We start from the raw sequence: 12324 nt of genomic DNA on the forward strand, positions 1-12324 counted from the left end.
TCCCTCCCTGCATAACAGCTGAAACACCTTCAGACTGTTTACTGTCAATATAATTCAAAGTAATAATGTTGTGCTGCATTTTCACCTCTGGCCCAGGCATCAAAATGCTGAAACGTTACAAATTGTACAGGAGTTCATAGTGCTGTGCCCTCCACCAAAATGTTGCTTGCTGCCTTCTGCTTCTGGGGTCTTGGTTTCTGATGGAAGAAAACAGATTGCTGGCTTAGAGTAAGCACTTGTGGGAGGGAGAATTTGCTTTGCTTTGGCTCAGGTGTGTTGTAAATCTGTGTGTGGGCTCCCAGGGTTCAGCTCACTTGGCTTCCCATAGATGCCCAGTGGTATTTATTTTATCCTGACGGCTTCCAGCATGTACCAAACCTGTGGGGCTTTTTTAGGTCCTATATACTATCTGCTATACTTGGGTGGATGCTTGGCAGCCAGGGTAAATCAGATGGCAGCAGACAGCTATGTGTGGCCAACAGAACTCATCTTAATGAAGCCGAAACAGGTAGCACAGCCCTGAAATGGAAACCTGCTTTTTCACAGTGCTGTGCATTGATTTGGGTTTGAAGCTGCTGAACCTCTCGATGTCCATGTCCATTGATGCCATGTGAATTGCTGTGATTGCTATTAAAACAAACAAAACATCCAGTGAAGTTGCTAATGCACAGTGAAGACTGAAATCCCCAGGCAGCTTGTGCGGAGGAGGCTACGGTGTCCATAGGTGGTGAGTTAGTAACCACATACCCTTTTCTTTTTTTTTTAAGTATTTATTTTGGTTTCCACATTGCTTCCTTTGACACATGGGGTGAACTTTGGGGCTGTCCTGGACTTGATGGTCCTTGCAGGTCCCTTCCAACTCAGGACATTCTATCAATGGCTCAGACCCTGTGGCAGGTATGAGATGATGGGGGGGATCCTTGCTGAGGACCAAAGTTCTATCCCAGTTGTTGACCAGTTCTGGGCAGGTCTTACTTGTTTGTGGGGTCATTTGTCATAGAAGGGATCAGAGTGCCCACAAGCTGCTGCTCATGGAGACAAGGACTGGGAAGAAATTTTTGGATACTGACTGCCCTGGATGATCTCTTGTGCAGCTGGGCGTGGAGGTCACAGGGAGATAGAGGAAAACCTTCTCCTAACTCGATGGAAAACCTTCTGTTTTCAAGCAAACCACTTTATACCTTGCAACTTGAGGGTTATGGAACAGTAGCAATTGATTTAAATCCTTGAGTGGTTCCTGGAATACTTGAATATGTCAGTTGTGGTCTTCATTGACTAAGGTCAGCCTGTTGTCTTTCAGTGCCTGTGACTGTACCTGCTGTTATTAGATGGAGTAGAAAATAAGTCTGAATGAATCTCTGAAATATCTCAAACAAGGCACTGGAGAAGGAAGATGAAGGGCTGGAAGATCTGGCTTCTCCAGAGCAAGGGGACCGTGTGTCCTGGTTCATGCCCTGCTTGCAGCCCCATCTCTATGCTACGTCCTTTCCTCAATAGTAGGTTTTTGAGTGTTTTCTTCTTCTCTCATGTCTGTGTTCACATCCTGCTGTGTTCAGAGGTCAAACTGGTTGTACACCAGTGATCCTTAGTCACAAGGACCTGGGTACTGATCCTGACATGTGGGTACTGATCTCAGCCCACCCTGGACACCAGGCAGAAGCCCCTGGATTCTCTTGCCACCCCATGTGCACTTACATCTGATCCCTTGCTGAAGTTTCTTGCCTTCTTTCTTGTCTGAGACAGGAGTCACTTAAATGATGCTCAAAACTATTGATAGCGTGGGTAGAGCCAAGGTGAAAGCTGGAAAGTGGTGATAAATGACTGTCATAAAAGAGCTATTGAATTTACCTCTACCCTGAGACTTCCTCTATCTTCTGGTTTCCCAGTTTCCTTAGAAACTGAGAGACTTGGGAATTTTGGTACTGATTAGAAAAAAACTTGCAATATTTCTCTGCCTGCTGAGTGTAACGCATCAATATTGAGTTCATGACCTGGCTTCATTCTATCAAAAAATATTACAATGCTCCAAAAATAATTTGTTTGGTCTTTTAATTCAGCTAAAGTGAGTTTCAGAATAGGTGAAGATAATTTCTGGACTGATAAAGAAGAAAATCTGGCTGGAAAGTCATGTTTAAAACAGTTTCCTCTTACAGATGGTGATACAAATGAGGGAGTTTTTATTTCCATTTTAGAAATATTTCTACAGTTACTTCTGTAAAACTTCCACTCCAGGATAATTCTCTCCTTACCGAATTCAGATTTTTCGTGTCCCCAGAACTTGTTGTACTTCATAGGTGGAAAGATGAGAGCAAGTCGCAGTCTGCACACGTCTGGGGGCTGTCACGAGTGTCCTTCCCGTGTCTCACCTGAGAAAACAGCAAACTAGCTGATCTTGACATAAAATGCTGCACGGTAGAATTTGTTAAAGCCGAAGTGAATGAGAATCTGAACGGGGTTTAAATGGCTCTAGGTTTCAAAGACATTAATTGAAATTCACAATACATTACCATTCTGTTATATAAGCTGGCAGATCTTTGATAAGTGCACCAACTTTATATGCTGATTTCTCAGAAGAGCTGTAATTTGTCTCGTGTTGTCAGCTGTGATAATGCTCTTCATAAAAAGCCCAGGGCTAACCGGGAATGGTTCTGGGCTGGTGTTTGCAGCTCCTGTACTCCCCATTACCCATCAGAACCCCAGCAGGGTGGGCAGACAGGAATTGCACAGCCTTGGGGTGCCCAGACCCACCTTTGCAAGACTCAAGCCTGCGAAACAGAGAGGGAAATAGGAGCAAATTCAAACATTGCACACTTATAATGCAGCTAAAATAAGGACCAGGAATAGAATTACAGAATCATTTTGGTTGGAAGAGACCATTAATATCATTGAGTCCAACCATAATCTAACTCTGTCACTAAAGCATGTCCCTAAGAACCTCATCTCTGTGTCTTTTATAACAATGCTGTAATTCTTATCCCCATGGTCCTGCTCCTCGTTGACAATGGTTTCATGCTACAGTGCAGCTATAATGTTTTGGTAGAGAATCTTGGGAACTTTTTACATAGCTAAAAGTTTTTTAGACACTTGGCTTTCTTTTGTTTGTGTGAGTAGATGTTGCTTGTAGGTGACAGCATGAAAAGAGCTGAGTTTCTGTCTCATAAACACATAAATGCAGCATCTGCAACACCTGAAATGGTTTATTCCCTCAATGATACCCTCTTTGTGACCCCACGCCTGGAGCTGGAGTCACCCCAAAAGCCACTATTTGTCTGTGTTGCTGGGTTTTGTTAACACACTTTGGCATGAAATGCTTCAAATGATCTTTGCTGTACTTCCTAATTAAGTCTAACCCAAATCTGCAAGCATAGTTTGTTATGCAATATATTAAGACAATATTAGCTGAGAATTGTACCCCCTTTTCAGGTAAGAAGCACTTGTCTTTGGAGAGTGGGGAAAAAGGTTGTTCTGGAGGAAACATCTTTGTTCAGCCCCTTACTGCACACCCTTTCATTTACCTGTCATTTAAGGAGAAGAGCAGCCTTTCAGATCTGAAGTCACATAATCGCTGCAAAAATCTGTGGGGAGAAACTAAATACCTTGGGAATAGCTTTTGCTGGCCTCCTGGATGGTTTAAAGTGCTGAGAAGTGTCTGAGAGAGGTGTCAGCGCAAAGATTAAGAGGAAATTTCCCGAGGCAAAATACTTGTGGGTCTTAAAATGTTTTCTTTGCTTTCAGAAAGTACATTTGTCCAAATGTTTCCCACATGGGCTGAAATAGTAGTTTCTCTTCTATAATTTCATACCTGGCACCAGAGGGTAAAACACATTGCAGAAATGAGCAGGAGGAGGGAAGGTAACCTTGGAGTCAGGGGCTCTATAAATCCTGATGTTTTACCTTAAAAAATGCTTCTGACTTTATGCTTCAGTGAGCACTATTTTAAGAACCTTTGCTTACTTGTTTTCCTCTTTACCTTGGCTCTTTTGAAGCACCGTTATATCTATTTCAGTTTGCAATGTTATTTCTTTGTCACTACATCATAACGGACGTGCCAATCTCAGAAAAATGAAGGAGAGGTTATCAGCCAAACTGCTACTACAATGAAATTCTTTTTTAACTTTCTTTTGTAAACTGTCAATTGGAGATTATCCAAGGAAAGGCACAACCCCATCCACAAAGCCAAAGAGAATCGATCCAAGATGATGCTATGGATAATCTTTTTCCTCTTTCAGCAAACTGGCTTTTTCTTCATAGTTGCCTAAAGAGTTGCAAGCCTTTCATTCTGATTTTTGCACATCTACGGTTCTCTTGCAAAGCATTTGAGTTAATAACTTACTAGCAGAGAAAATAATGGTCTGAACAGCATGAAGATCCAAGACTTGATCCTCTCTGGCCCACCAGCACATGCAGGAGAGAAAATACAATGTCGTTGCTCTATAAAGGTGTTTATGATCGTTTCAGTTTTGTGGCAAAAATGCCTTGACTTGCTGTCTTGTACCTGACCCACAAGCAATTTGTTTTGGCTTGCAGTTGCACTCAGAAATCTCCATCAGCCAGGATTGTCTATTGTATGATGAAGCTTCACATTAGAGCTTGGGATCAAATAAACTTTATAGTTCTGTTCACTTCTAGTGCAGTAACTGGGTAGTCAGGGTTGTTTCATTCCAGGTGTCCACTGAAGTTGTGAATCTTACCAGGTGTCAAGCAGCTTTCCTTTGTTTTAGAACTTCAATATTAAAAAAGTCGGTTTGCAAATGAAACAATATTGTCAACAGAAGGGTAGTGGCGTATTTCCCCCCACCCAATCCTTTTCTTATGTAACCTTTTGCCAGGCTGAATTAACACTTTTTTTTTTTTTTTGGTTTAAAGGTATTAGCAGCCCAGTAATTAGTACCTCGCTGAGGTCACTAGAGGTCAGAGGAACAACCTTATCTGTTTAGAAATCTATTTTTAACACTATTCCTTCATACAGCGAGCTTGCATGCTCTGTCTTGCTTTTTCACAACTATTTCTCTATTTGCTTCCATTTTCTAATATTAAGAGCAACGCTGGAATAACAGAATGGAAATAATTAAATTTGCTCACAATAGCAGGGGTCTTACTTAATTGATCAGAAATGAGACTCACACTCTCCTAACATGCTCAGTTTCTTTTCATATTAATCAGACACCAGTGAGTCCTGTTTGTGTGTTGCTTTTCACAGGGAAATAAGATGTTCATCAGCTTCTGAATGGTACAAACCTGCTCTGCCTCTTCCTTTTGCTGTAATATATTCATACAGCAAGCACTGCATATCTGAGCCCTTGAAATAAATACTTGGGGAGAGCTTCAGAGATGGTTTAATTAAAAATAACCAACCCAACATACCCAAACACACCCATTTTGTATATAATATGCACTTAGTGCTGCTACTCCTGCTACCAAATATTTGTAATTGTACCTTAAATGAATGCAGTTGGAGAGATTTACCATGCAGGACTATGGTTGGATTTCTTTCTAAAGGGTTTGCAGTGGGGCCATTTTTTTCCATTAAGAAAACACTCAAACATCCTGGTTACAATGACTGGTGTTTAACTTCGAATGACTGAAATTCAGTTACAGCTCTTGGAAGTTTTCCAGTCATTCATATATATAATTTTTTTTAACTGAACAAATGGCAAACTTTAACCAGCAGTGCTGGACACCTAACAGTTGAGACACAAACACCAATAAAGACTATACTGTGGTGCCCAAATGAAGACGGAATGATGTAAAATACAAAATCACTTCAAATACTGATGTGCAAGCACAGGCTGTGGTGCTGCCTGCCTATGGATATGATGCTTTGCTTGTGGGAATTAAATGCATCAATATGCAGTCCAAACCTGAGTGTAACAGAAAGTCTTGACCCAGGTTTCCCTCCTGCCTGGAGAAAAAAACAACGTAAGAACATAAATTTTCCACATTGAGTTTTATTTATGGACAGCAGGAACCTTACAGGGTTTACACAGAGTGTGAATCCCTCTGGATTTGAAATGAGCCATTTGTGTACCTGGATTAAGTCATTTGAACCTGCTTGTTGGGGAAAGTGCTTGTGACCCAAGCAGATCTCTTTAGCAGTACATAGGGGTTTTTTCAAGCTATTTGTGTTAATGAAGTTTGTGTTTGTGGAGATTTGGCTCCAACTCCAAGCAAAGGTATTATGTACAGAAAGTCAAATCAGTGTGTTATCTGCACAAACAAAACAAGCGCCTAAGCCCAAGGCTGCATAATAGGTAATAATGCAAACAAACTGCATATTTGTTTATATGCATGTCCCAGTCATGGTATTTCTCCTCATCTGTGGGTTGAGGTTTGGGTTGGTTGTTTGTTTGTTTGGGTTTTTTTAACTCCAAAAATAAGCCTGGTCTTGGAGGCTGGTTTTCTAACGTGGTTCTGGTTTAGGACATGGAGCCTGGTTTGCCAGTTTCTCCCAGTGAGAATTCAAAAGCCCGTGGAAGGACACTGAAACAGTGAGCATTTGTATTGATTTACCGTGGAGAAATTAAACAAAGACCACAGGCAAACTCAAAACTGCAAAGCCTGAATACTTTCAGAAAGAAATAAAATAATGTAGTTGGCTGGACAATTGCAATTCAAAGAGTTACCCCTTTGTAATCCAGGAGCTTTCTCTGAAAGCAAGAAATTGAGTCCCTTGAAGGGAAAGGTCCGAGAGAGAGAATGAGTGTTCAATGACGTTATTAGATTTATTTCATATTTTGTGTTCTGTGTGTTTTTTCTTCCCTCTCATTCTGACATAAAGCAACTCGAAGCATGATGGAGCACTATGAAAAGGAGGCCGTATCCTGGGCTGGTGAGAAGAACCAGTTGTTTCTCTACATATAAGCGCTGTGCTGGTTTTGTGAGCAGCAAACACTGACTGCAGATGTCAGGTGAACTTTCTCATTCGTGGGTGGACCGAAGGTGTGCGCAGCAGGTTAAGGGGGGTAACAAGAGGGCTGCACAAAATACAGCTTTGTATTACTTGCAGAGAAGCTTCGCTTTCCTGTCAGACCATGATTTCATTGCAGGCTTCTTTGTTTTAAGGCTGACTGGTGAGTTTAGGGCAGTGTAGTAAAAAAAAAAGAAATGAAGACTTCTAAAGAAAAAAATACAGCCTGTGGGTTAATGAAACTTCAACTCCTCGTGACAGCCCCTGGCGGTGCATAGTTAAAATACTTAATCCAGTGTTTGCAGAGCTCTGCTGGGCAGTGCTGACTGCGATGATCCGTGGGTCTTGTGCATTCCTCTGTGCTTCTGCTCCCTTTCATAATTTCCTGTGCTCTTTCACCCCTTCCATAGACCCCAGTGACCTTTGCTATTTCTTTATTCTTCATTTCACGCTATTGTGTTCATTGGAGGATCCCGTAGGCACTAGAGAAGAGCAGCACTTTAAATTCTCTTTTGGAGTTCTTTAGCATTTACCTGAATCATGTGTCCATCAGTAAATTCTTTATTGTATCTGTTCAAACACACTGGAGGCTGTCTGTACAATATTTAGTCACAGCTATCCTGACGCCTTCAACATAAGAGGGCACTGACCCAGGTGATATTGCTTCATTATGCTGCCCTATCACAGTATCACAGTATGTTTGGGATTGGAAGGGACCTCAGAAGATCATCTAGTCCAATCCCCCTGCCCTAAAATGAGTTTGCTCTCTGAAGAGCTACTCCAAAGTACACCGTGGCTCTTGGGGTCAATGCAAGACCCCTTTTATCCCTTCAAAAATGTGTGGATGATTTTCAGAGACATTCGATTCCTCTGGGGGTTATGGCCGAGGTGACTTGGACATCTAGTGAGGCTTTTCTAACAGTACCAGTGTCCTCCTGAGCGCTTTTAATATTCTGTTGTTTGATATGAACCATGTAAGTTTTGTTCCTCATTTCAGCAGACAGCTTAGCTGATGAGTTGTGTGAGGTTTTTGTTTGTAACGCTCATCCATGCACTTTAGACAAACTATTCTGAGTCAATTTTATAATAGTACTGAAGTAGATTTAATATCTGTTAACGAGGAATCCAGGATGGGAAAATCAGCTGGAGTTCTCCTTATTTCTCCATGCCCACATATAGGAACCATAAAAAAAAAAGGTATAAAATGCAACAATGGGCTTGTAAAAGCCAACTGTTCAGTTTCTATGATTCACATGAGAAACCCGAGTGCTCTTCAGTTGACTGGAATGTAAAATAAAAGTCATATTGCGAGGACAGGGCTTGTGATCTGCTCAAACAGTGCCCAAGCTCGAGGCACGACAACCTCCAGCGGAGATCAGAAACCCTTGGCAGACACTGAACTTCTCCATGAACCCAGCATGGCCAGAGTGGGCTTTGAACCCAGCAGCAAAGCCCTGCGGACAAGGATGAGTATTAGTCTAGGCCTATGATGGTGCCCGCAGGCATGTTGAGCTCACAGCTGGAGGTGCGATCGAAGCCTGGCAACGCTTCTACACTGCTTGAAATGAGGCCAAACCAGCAGGAATCGGTTCATCCTTTCAGGAGGTGAGAAGTGGCAGACCTGTATTAGGTTTAATTGCTGCTTCTTGCTGAAGGGATTCAAACTCTCTCCCCTTGCCTGCCATGAAAAGCAACTTGGCAGCACCAGGCCTGGGAGAACCTCACTGCCATGGGGATGGAAGGTTGGCAAAGGGGACACTTCATGTCATCTCTGTTTCTGGCTGGGGAAACCTCAACAAATTCTTTATCAGAGGAGGGCAGAGTATGTAGCTGTGAGAGAGAGAGAGGAGGGCAACTAAACTGGGTTTCCTTTAGGTGGAGGACAGGTGTGGATCTTGTGAAGACAACCCCATGTTTCTGTGGAAGCTTCAGAACTGACAGATGAACACCAGCACTCAGCTCTATCACTTCTGTACTAGATGCCTAAACACCTCCACCCCCAGTTTATCTGATTATCCCCTTGGTTTGGTGTGGTTAACCCTCCTCTCCATTTAAGAATGGTGTCAGAATTAAGGATTTCGGGAGTCACAGAATCATAGTGTGTCCTGAGTTCAAAAGGACCCGCAATGATCATTGAGTCCCGCTCCTGTCCCTGCATATGACAACTCCATATATCAATCTGTCCTGAAGCATTTTTTGCACCTTCCTTGAGCTGGCTGTGTAATCAGAGCAAGGCGGTCACACAGCTGATAGAGGATCAATATACTCTGAATAGAACAGAAAGTCTGTCCCAAAGCTAAGCCAGGGAAAAAAACAGGGTCTCATGGCAATCTGCTGTAGGTTAATTCAAAGTCCAGGTGTTTAGCTTTGCAGAGAAGCTGGATATGTGAGAAATGAAACAGGAAACATTGTGAAGCAGAATAAGCACATTGTAGGGCTTACAAGCCTAGAACTTGGAATAGTGGGAAAACCGGAATGAAAACCAAACTCTTTTGTTGTAGTTGTACACCATTTACTAGTTCATAAGCCTGTTGGAAATATTTAATACTGCCTGTAATATTTTTTCATATTGAATTTGCCATATCTTAGCCTAAACCCACTTTTTTTTTCCGCAAGTGGATCTTGTTTTGATTGAGGGACTCTTTCCATCTGATCATGTCTTGGGCACCATTAGGTGCCGGAAGGTTTTTGCTGCTCAAAGGAGAAAGAAGATCACTGCCCTATCCTGACACTGACAAATTGAGTCCTTTTATTTGTTAGACTTTCAACATAAGACTTGCCTGCCGTTTCAATTAAGGAATGTACCGGCTTCAATATCTTCCTCTAAAAGGGATTTGGAGGAAGCAGCATCCCTGCAGGCAAATTCCCCATCGCTGATCAGCAAATCACCTGCCACTGGGGCGGGAGACGACCCCTGGACAAACACAGCACTTGCTGCACCATCTCAACGTGTTTAAGTACATCTATAGATATGTCCCACATTTATATATGTCTTAGTTTGGTGTGCTGTGAAATCTAACTCATAAATGTTGAAAATGTGTTGTGGTTTTGTTTTCTTTTTTTAGCCATAATTAAATCAGTTCCACTACACTATCAGATCAGAGGGATCTTTTCTTTCAACCTGGGGAAATCAAACCATCCTTGGGCTTCAAGCTGTTTCACAGATGAGAACAAGAGTGCTCTTGGTCTTAATGTATGTTAACAAGTAGCTACAGCTGCTGGAGATTTATAAGAGAGGAAAACCTCAGACTGAATCCTCCTTTGACATGCTTTGTGACTTTCAGATGAATATATTTAGTCTTGAAATTAATCTTGGACAATAGTCCACATACACACTGTATGTTTGTCTATACATAAGATGGCTTTGCTTTTCAGAATTACTAGATAATGATGTGTATGTGAAAGAGGGCGGGCTTGCTAGCTTCCTAGAGAAAAATTTGCTCTTGAAATTATTTTGGACACATGTAATAAATCAATATAAATGTTGAAATAAAACTCTGGGGTTTATTCGTGCAAGTCCATGCCAGGGAACATTTCTTGGAATAAGCGATGACATCCTCTTTTCTCTAAAGAGGAATAAGAGTATTATCTACAGAAAAGGTCAATGGTCTGTTCCCTGACTCTCTTTTAAAAGTAGTTAGAGGGAAAACAGAAGATGCTACCCTGTTCAGCTCCTTTCTTATACTGGCTCCATGTACCTGCTGCACTCCTCTTTGACTGAGGACTTTGGTACTCTCTTATAACTTGTAGCCTCCTACCAGCTTTACCTGCACTAGCTGTGCTGCTTAGCAATAAGCTGCCTAAAAGTGTTTTCAGCTTGGGTTTCATAAAAAAAAAGGTCTGAATAGTCACCCAAGAATTAATCAGAAGCTACGGATCCTTTTCAGTAACCTCCTTTTTCTTTGCTTTCAACAGTGGAAATTATTTCAAGATTAACATTAGTCACCCTCTGGCTGCAATGAAATAACTTGAATGCACACTTGCTTGCAGGACACTTGAACATCTGTGGACATATTTCATTCATTATCTCATATTAAACCTAGAGGTACTATTAAAATCCAATATACTGTGCAACAGTTTTGATCTGCAGGGAGCACTGTGATATTTGTAACAGAAGCGACTGCACACAGCATTTAAAACTTAACTGATGTGTCCATTAAATATTTTTTTTTTAATTTTATCCCTTTGTGTGTGTTTTTTCTTCTCATGCAAAGTTTCATTTCCAGTGAATTGTTGGAAAAATAAACCAACATTATTTCAAAATCTGGGAACCGTGTTCACTTGAGCATGTCTCAACTTATGAGGCCAGGACTGAGGGAAGCAGAATGAAGGGGGAGATGGTGATAAGTAACTACCAAGATGGTATCGATGAGCAAAGGCCAGTGCTGTGACATGGGGCCAAACTTATCTTCTCATATTCTTGAAAGACAGATGAAGATGGATGAATATGGGTTGTCCATTTTCTTCTTGTCTACCTTTACAGCTATATGCCGTGCTTGGAAAACAGCACTTTATGGGCTGAGAAACCTTACTTATAAACTAGAAACTGCTACTTGAGAGGTGTTGTACCAAGTTGCTCTGACCTTAATAGGCATCCACAGCCAGCAGCAAGTTTATTCTTGTGGATAATTCAGTGTGGTTTCTGGTTTTTGTGTGTGTTTTGTTTATTCCCCTTTGCTGGTTGGGGATTTGACAGCAGCATCAAAGCTAACATATAATCTGCAGTATATATCATGACTCTCTTTGTTTAGTCTCTTTTGCTGTTGTTCCCTCCCTGCAGACAGAGTGTTAAATCTGATCAATACATGGGTTTGTTCTTAAAAGTTGTATGTTTGTGGGTTTTTTTCTTACTTCCAGCTTGCTGGTAAAACATCCCATAAAAACACTGGTGGGGAGGTTGCAGTCCGGCTGCTCCATGTCCTTTGGAGCTGCTTTTCCACAAAATGTGGAGTCAGGAAACAAGCCATTGACATTTTCTGTAGATAATATCAGGGCTTTTTATTTTACATCACAAAGGCTAAAGTATTGTGTAATATATACTGGAAGGTAGCTGGGTGCAGTGTGATGAGGGACGGGTAAGAACAGGACCTGCAGCTTTCCATGGAGTTCAAAGCCTGTGGATGGTGTTACACCTACTTACAGAACAATTCCAGTTCTCCAAAGAGACCATGGTCTGTAAACTGAGCACCTAAACTGCTCGTTTGAAAATAGAGGTGAATTCCTATGGCTATAATGTTGATAAATTGAGAACCATAGGCTTAAAATCTGTGATCTTAGCCCTGGAAGTTTTGCACCAGGTGGCAGAACAGTGATCGCATCTGTGGTTCCTGCATTTCCCAGACCTTGACCACAGCCTGAACCACAAGCTCTTCGTCTCTGATTTAGGCATAAAAGCAAAGACATCACCACACCCCAAA

Source organism: Nesoenas mayeri (assembly GCF_963082525.1).
Source record: "Nesoenas mayeri genome assembly, chromosome: 7".
Taxonomy (NCBI): Eukaryota; Metazoa; Chordata; class Aves; order Columbiformes; family Columbidae; genus Nesoenas; species Nesoenas mayeri.